This window comes from Ostrinia nubilalis, chromosome 25 (genome assembly GCF_963855985.1).
Source record: "Ostrinia nubilalis chromosome 25, ilOstNubi1.1, whole genome shotgun sequence".
NCBI classification, from domain to species: Eukaryota; Metazoa; Arthropoda; class Insecta; order Lepidoptera; family Crambidae; genus Ostrinia; species Ostrinia nubilalis.
Window position 1 is genome coordinate 9,245,326 of NC_087112.1, and position 8,998 is coordinate 9,254,323.

Here is an 8,998-nt window from a genome sequence, read left to right on the forward strand (position 1 = left end):
TAGCAGGGCTCCCCTCTATCTGGTAGAATCTTGTTACGCAGAAATTCATTTGGCATAACTCACTTGGCATAATCTTCTTTAACCGAATATTTATATGGCATAAACATTGTTAAATATAATCATCGTTTGGTAGAATGTTTAAATACCCGAATTTTCAATGGCATACTTTTAAGATAGCAGAATTTTATTTGGCATAATTTCGATTAGCATAATGTTTCTATAGCATAATTTCGATTAGCATAATGTATCTTTAGCACCACGATTATTTGGCACCATTATTTAATGGTATTCCAATGGTGGAATACGGCTTAATGTTAGCCGAGTGCCTACCCAACTTGTTTTTTTTTGTGAATAGAGTCCAGCTTAAGACGTCCTTTTGTCAGTGTAAGATCGGCATGATCTAGTTTTTAAATGTACCAACGAAGGTCATTTTAAAAAACTTGTTGGACAACAAAGCTATAGGTTAGGTTAGACTTGCGACCTTACACAGCGTGAAGGCGAGTGAGCGAGCGAGCGCAGCGAGCGAAGCGAACGTGCCGCGGTAGCGGCCGCCGAGCGCTAAGTCTAGAATCGCGTACGTAAATAGTTGATTTCCAATAAAAACTACCCAAAAAACGCAACTTAATCTCAAAATTTCAGTTTTTTCAGAAACTAAGTTTCCGATCTCCCCCATTCACAGGGGGAGTTCCCCTACCCCCCTCTCTCCCTCCTCCTCACCCCTACAACCCTTAATAATGCGATAGGGGAATAAAAAATTTTCCTTTAATAGTATGCCAAAAGACGATTCTGACTAAGAACTTTCTGCGATATGATGGTTCTGCTTTTTAATTATTCGGGATATTAAAGTTATGCCTAAAGATGATTCTGCCTTACAAAATTATTCGTTTTGAATGTATGCCAAATGAGTGTACCTACGCTTAACGATTTTCTGCGTAAAGAAGATTATGCCATCCGTTGTTATGCATAGTATAATTATGATTAAAAATGTTCTGCGAAAAAAGGTAGAACCTTTTAGCAGCTAAGAGCTTTTCTTTGGACAAGCTTACCCTAAGCGCCACTTCAAGCCCGCGCTCAAGTGGCGCACGATCGTGTGACTTAGGCCAATAGCCATTTTGGCGTGTGGGGACTGCTTTAAGCTCGTACTTAAGTAGCTGACGATCGTGCGATCTAGTGTTTAAAGGTTTTTCTATGAATTTAAAAAATATTTTGTGTTCATTTTTCATTATTTTTTTGTTAAACTTGTATGTAATAAAATGCAGTTGAATATTTTGTTACTTTTAGATAATTAAAGTTTTGTGCAATAAAGTATGTACCATTCTTATATTTATGTGCGTGCAGGCAGTGCAAAGTAACAGAATGGTTATATTATGGGTGTAAGTGGGAAAATTAATACCTATAATGTATTTTTTGATTTTAAATAGAAATAGAAATAGAAAATGGTATGGTGAAGTCAGAAATTTGAGATTTTTTTAATTTTCATACAAATCTGATTTTATAAAATTTATTTTGTATGAAAATTTAAGAAATTAAAATGATGATATCAAATTTCTGACTTCACCATATACCATTTATATGCCCATGTTAACATGGGCTAGTGTCGGCTCATATACCCATTTACCTAACACCCTGTATACAACAAAAGGATGATGGGCACAAATGTATGGAAAGTGGTACCCGCTCCAATAGCCATAACCAATATATATTTTAAAAGGCCTTTAGATGTAGGAAAATGTCTGCTATGGGGCCAGTTCTAATTCACGTTTTGAAAGCAGTAATTCCACTAAGTATTATAATGAAAGTATAACACAATCATCCATGTATACGAGTATGTATTATGAATACAATCTATTAATATAACTAAAAGAAGCATTGAAAAGGAAAGGATTATACCTACGATGAACTACCCAAGCTATTAGCCCTTTATTCGCTTTCATCATCATCATCATGATCATTTTAGCCATAGGACGTCCATTTGAACATAGGCCTCCCCCAATGATTTCCACAATGGCCGGTTGGTGGCGGCCTGCATCCAGCGCCTTCCCGCTACCTTTATGAGGTCGTCGGTCCATCTTGTGGGTGGACTTATTGGGTCTTGTGGGTTTATTCGCTTTAGCAACTCATAATAAAACCCGTAAGAAGTAATAAAACTTTAACCCCTTTATTAATAAAAGTTACACCCTAGTTGAATTCTGGCTTAAATTGTCATTTGGTATGGAAATGTCATTTTAATCCAAGGTTCTTCCTAGGTGTAACTTTTTATTAATAAGGGGGTAGTACTTCTTTAAATAAAAATATTTCACAATTATCCCCATCTATAATTATAGAGTTAAGGAAGGATGCTGGAGCAGTAAACCCTTCCTGCCTCGCATAACCTAAGTACCATACGATGGACACGTATGATAGTTATTCTTCTTCTTCCTCGGTCCCTCACTGATGAGGATCGCGACCACAGATAGTGTTCCTCCACAGACTGCGGTCATAAGCTGTGTGGACCGCACGATGCAAACTTCCGCCCACCGTCTTCCTCACCGCGTCCGACCATATCGTCGGTGCCCTGCCCTGAGCGCGTCCCCCTTCATACTGTATGATACTTAGGTTACACAAAAAGTATCTTTATCTTCGAACGCAACCAGATCTGAGGCTGGTGGCCATAGTAAATGTTGTTCGTCTTGGTAAGACCTTTCAAATGACACTACAAACATAACTATTGGAGCCGGGTACCATTCTGCAAAAAAGTATGTATGGGTCATTCCACAAAAATATGTCAACTCTTAGTCCGCGCCACATTTCACATGGAATATTTGTTAATATTTTATTCCAAAATTGTTAAATAACATCTCGCAATGTGTTTTATTCATCACCCATTTATATTTTTTTAAACTATTTTTAAAACATCTTAAATTCCTTTTAAATTACCCATAACGTCATTCCCTAGGCATGTCCGTACTCCAAAAGTTTGTGTTTTGGAACCCATATTTATGGAAACATCAACTTGATCCTTTGTTTTAATTAACAAATAATCTATTTAAACGTATATTACACCAACTTCTATTAATATTTTACGGTTTCAATAAACAATAATTTGATTTTCTTAAGTTGAAAAAGAGTCCACAGCTTTTAACGTCATTCCCTCGCCACGCACAGATTTTATAATTTTGCGCTTTAATAAGTATTTAGAGTGAATGACATTTAGTTGAATTTAAAGTACGATACGAAGTTATCTTCAGACCATACTGACTTTGCGGCAACCGTTTTTTGAATTAGTGCAAACGTGCCAATTGTTGCGGAAACATGGTGTTGATCCAGTCACTGCGTCAGTCCCTAGTTGAGTAGCTTTATTGATTACAATAGGAAATTGTATATAATTTATTAGTATTTACGTGTGGTTTTTTGGCTATTTTCGGCACATCGTATTAAGCATCTTATAATATAAAGTTAATCTGCATTTGTGTTAAGTTTTACTCCAAATCGTCAGTCCCTAGACCGTCAGGCCCTAGCTTTTAATGGCGCTAGGGACTAAGTTACTAGTTAGGGAATGACTTTTTTATATAGTGATAATAACAAAACAACTACATTAAGTATATTAACTTATCTATACATGTTAAGGTTATAAGTTTTATACTTTATTAAAAGTCATATAGGAGTAATGTAGTATGAAAAAATTGAAAGTTATAATTTCTCGTAAAATAAAGCATAAAGTGACTGGCCCTTTTAGGCATAACATAATTAATAAATAAACTATAATTTACACTAATAAAGTATTCAAAAGCATCTTAAAAAAGTTTAGGACAAAATGACGTCGAAAATATACAGATTTTCATGGAATGACCCGTATATCTTCGTACACAACCAGATCTGAGGCTGGTGGTCATAGTAAAAGTTGTTCATCTTGGTAAGACCTTTCAAACGATACTAGACACATATCTATTGGAGCCGGGTACCATTTTGCCCATTGTCCTTTATAGTCAAAAATACATCACACGCAACTTGTTGAACATCACATCGCTCATTCTTTTTGTAAATTGTTATTTTCTTTTAAACTTATTCTTTTCATTTTAGTTTTAGAAGTTACCTACTTTTGCATTGAAACTTTTTCACTTTATACGGTGGAGTGGTCATAATAATTTGTTACAATAATTCTTAATAGGTAATAAAATAAGCATAATAGATAAATGTTTAAAATGTAAATATTTATAAGTAAATGAAAGTGATATTTAATACGTAAGTTGAATATAATAAAATAACATGCTACGTTTTTATTTCTTTTATTTCCTATTTGGTGAACATTTATTATTGATTGTTGGATTAGACCAGAGGTACTGGATTCGATTCTCAGACGGGGTATAGATAAAACGTCTGTAATATAAATCTATCATTTTATTACGATTGTAAAAAGTAATATATGGCTCCGGTATCAATATTACAGCAGCATGATTGGGAGTTTTATTCATTTTATTTTAAAACCACTTCATTTTTAATTTCGTCGTCTCCACGGGTTTCAGTCTGAATTTCTACAGGGTGTTAGGTAAATGGGTATATGAGCCGATACTAGTCCATGTTAACATGGGCGTATAAATGGTATGGTGAAGTCAGAAAATTGATATCTTCATTTTAATTATTTAAATTTTCATAGAAATCGGATTTTATAAAATTTATTTTGTATGACAATAAAAAAAAATTAATGATGATATCAAAGGACAATGTTCATTTCTGGCCTGGCGTGGACAAGCTGCTAATGAAAATATGAATTTGCCAAAAAAATTTAATTAATTTTTAAAGTATTCACTTAGTGTAACTTTGTATCAATTTGCCTTTATAAAAATCCAATTTAAATAGTTAGTCCAGTCAATAAAGCATTATAGATGGAAATCCATGGAACACAATTTCTGACTTCGGGACTTTATTTAGACTAGTTAGGAGGTGAACATAGCAAAAGTCCCCGCCCTTAGCCCTTGAGCCGGCAGGGAGAGGGGGGTTTAAAGGTATCACTTTTCGGTTTTTCGCTTAATCTTCGGAAACTATGCATCCTAGTGACATGACTACTATGAACCAAAAAAAGCTTATTCAATTTGCTACAGGTGAGATATTCAAGTTTTTCTATATCTTGTATAGTTTTCGCGGCATCTGCTCTAGAAGGTCTGTAATATTGGAAATTTTATTTTTGTCCTACATGTTCCCATCAGGAGAAAATCGACTTAATCAACATTGAGCAAACATTCTAGACATGCGGGAGCATGTTAAGCCTAGTTCCAGGGAGGGGACTGCACCGTGCGTATATTTGGACGAACCACTTGCAGCCACTTTTGACTCCTCATCACTCAAAAACTACTGTGCGTTAACACTTCAAATTTGGCTCATGTGTTGAGACTTACGAGATAAACATCAGCTTCAAATTTCATTAATATACCTCAAACGGTTCTTTAGGTATTGACGTCCAAAAATCTACATGTCTGACCTATAGACCAAATTCTAACCACTTCCAGATGACTTTGAAGGTTCAAAGGACAATGGGCAAAATGGTACCCGGCTCCAATAGATATGCTTCTAGTGTCGTTTGAAAGGTCTTACCAAGACGAACAACTTTTACTATGGCCACCAGCCTCAGATCTGGTTGTGTTCGAAGATAAACATACTTATTTGCAAAATGGTACCCGGCTCCAATAGTTATGTTTGTAGTGTCATTTGAAAGGTCTTACCAAGACGAACAACATTTACTATGGCCACCAGCCTCAGATCTGGTTGAGTTCGAAGATAAACATACTTTTTGTGTAACCGAAGTATCATACGTGTCCATCTTATGATACTTACTAGGTTATGCGAGGCATGAAGGGTTTACTGCTCCAGCATCCTTCCTTAACTCTATAATTATTGATAGAGATAATTGTGAAATAAATGTTTTTATTTGAAGAACTACTCCCCCCTTATTTAAAAAAAGTTATATCTAGGATGAACCTTGGATTAAAATGACATTTCCATACCAAATGACAATTTAAATCAGTGTTCAACTAGGGTGTAACTTTTATTAATTAAGGGGCTGGAGTTTTATTATTTCTTAAGGGTTTTATTATGGGTTGCTAAAGCTAATAAACCCACAAGACCCAATAAGTCCACCCACAAGATGGACCGGCGACCTTATAAAGGTAGCGTGAAGGCGCTGTATGCAGGCCGCCACCAACCGGCCATTGTGGAAATCATTGGGGGAGGCCTATGTTCAACTGGACGTCTTATGGCTAAAATGATCATGATGATGATGATGAAAGCGAATAAAGGGCTAATAGCTTGGGTAGTTCATCCTAGATATAATCCTCTCCTTTTCAAGGCTTCTTTTAGTTATATTAATAGATTGTAGTCATAGTACATACTCGTATACATGGATGATTGTGTTATACTTTCATTATAATACTTAGTGGAATTACTGCTTTCAAAACGTGAATTAGAACTGGCCCCATAGCAGACATTATTCTACATCTAAAGGCCTTTTGAAATATATATTGGTTATGGCTATTGGAGCGGGTACCACTTTCCATACATTTGTGCCCATCATCCTTTGGCATGCAGATAGGTAGATGTGTAAATACAAAGGATGAAACAAAAAACCAGTAAATTTTAACATTTCACAGGTAATAGATAGATTTTAGTGCTCTAAATGTCGATTTTTGAACGTCAATACCTTAATAACCGTTTGAGGTATATTTATGAAATTTGAAGTTGATGTTTATCTCGTAAGTCTCAACACATGAGCCAAATTTGAAGTTTTAACGCACAGTAGTTTTTTAGTGATGAGGACTCAAAAGTGGCTGCAAATGGTTCGTCTAAATATACGCACGGTACAGTCCCCTCCCTGGAACTAAGCTTAACATGCTCCCGCATATCTAGAATGTTTGCTCAATGTTGATTAAGTCGATTTTCACCTGATGGGAACATGTAGGACAAAAATAAAATTTCCAATATTACAGACCTTCTAGAGCAGATGCCACGAAAACTATACAAGATATAGAAAAACTTGAATATCTCACCTGTAGCAAATTGAATAAGCTTTTTTTGGTTCATAGTAGTCATGTCACTAGGATGCATAGTTTCCGAGGATTAAGCGAAAAACCGAAAAGTGGTACCTTTAAACCCCCCTCTCCCCGCCGGCTCAAGGGCTAAGGGCGGGGACTTTTACTATGTTCTCCTCCTAACTAGTCTAAATAAAGTCCCGAGGTCAGAAATTGTGTTCCACGGATTTCTCTCTACACCGTCGTTAAGGCATTCATTGACTGGACTAAGTACTTTATGTGATAATTACAACTTCCTGTCTGTAACACTCAATTCAGTGTTGCCAAAATGAATCTTATCGGTAAGAATCAATTCATATCGATTGTTTTTCGACTATGACAATTAGTATTTTTTTAAATACGTATTCATTAAAATGACATTTATAAAACTTTTTTAATATTCCAATAACACTACCGAAAATATTTAAATAACTAAATGAAACCTTATTTCACACACACCTTATATACACCTTATTTCGAGTCATCAAAAATACAATCGATTTTTATATCGATTATTTTTATTCATCACCACATTATTAGCATGGCAACACTGAAAATATTGTCACAGGCCAGCTGTTATCTGTCATTCGCTTTGTTTTGTATTTTTCATCGTGAGTGTTGTTTAGTTCTCAAAACCAAGTCTTTGCCAAAATAAAAGCAGAAGAGTGTTGTATAAGTTTCCCTTTTGACGACTTTATTTTTTTGACCATGGTCCTCGATGCTTCCCTTCCCGATGACCCTGGCATACTCTCGAACTACGAATCTCACTCAACCAATGACCAATGGCTCACTTTCGGACATCGAACCTTGCCTAAACGCCGACCACGGCTTACGTATGGACTCCGACCCGAGCCCCAATGTTAACCCCAGCCCGATTTTGGATAATGCAACCAGCAATTCCTCAATCTCATGAGGAACCTATGATATGTATCAATTGTATAGCTGACATGATGCAGAGGAGGCGACATAGCCTAGAGCTTATTAAGTTCAGTTGGTTATAATGTCAGTGGATGACTCCTCAGCTGGTAAGTTATTGAATGAGCTTGTGGACTTGTTGAATACCTTTTACAATGTATTTGATCAACTACCTTTACCGTAGATTACCATAATCCTAATAAAACTTTTTTTTTAGATTGATAACAGCAGTGTATGTTGTCACTCATGTTGGACCGTGGCCACGGTGTGGCTCTGCACCAATCAAGGACAAATTATATTTCAAATGAAGAAGCAACCACTAGCACTGGTCACAGTTAACGTGGATTATCTTTGTTACAAATACGTTCCATAGACTGCATATTAACACGGAAAGAGAATCACATATTAAAAAATAATGTAATAATGGAACAGATTTCACCTCGTCAAGTAAGTTTTTTTAATTTTATTAAAGACATTGGCTTGATATATTATTATTTGAACAAAGTGTATATTTTGTTCTATACAAATACTTCTAACTGATAGATAAAAATTGACATCACATCTCAATATCTTAAAGAATGAATTTTGAATGATACCATAATTAATTTCTTGGTTTCAGCTGCGGGGATCTGACCAAATATGTCATCCCTGATGGCAGTGAGCTGATCAAGCTGCTACATATGCTGTGGAGCCCCAACAAATACATGATGGGACGAGGATTCATTTGCCCTTATATTGGCCGAATAACAGTAGGTCGCTGTGCTCATGTTATGACAATTTTGTGGTTTTTGAGCTGGGCAAGGTATCAGGAACATGTATTTCCACCTGCCTAGTTCCTAGACAATATTTTATTGACCCATGAGTCAGATTAAAATAATAATAATAAAAAAAATGGTGTTTTATTTTGCTTCTAACCTTTCTAGTCTTAAGCCAAAAAAATTTTTTTAAGGACTTGGATACAAAATGATATTTATATTCTGTTTCTTACTGGTATAGACTATTTAATAAATAACAAATTACATGCTGTAATGTCTGTCCACCTCAGG

The 8,998-nt window shown here is 35.6% G+C and overlaps 1 long non-coding RNA gene across 1 annotated transcript; it reads left to right on the plus strand.

Annotated features, from left to right (window-relative positions):
- Positions 1 to 7,613: 7,613 nt before the first annotated feature.
- Positions 7,614 to 8,998, plus strand: LOC135084131 (uncharacterized). Its single transcript, XR_010259763.1, has 3 exons — positions 7,614 to 8,062; positions 8,170 to 8,399; positions 8,572 to 8,998. It is a non-coding gene; the product is annotated as an uncharacterized LOC135084131 (long non-coding RNA).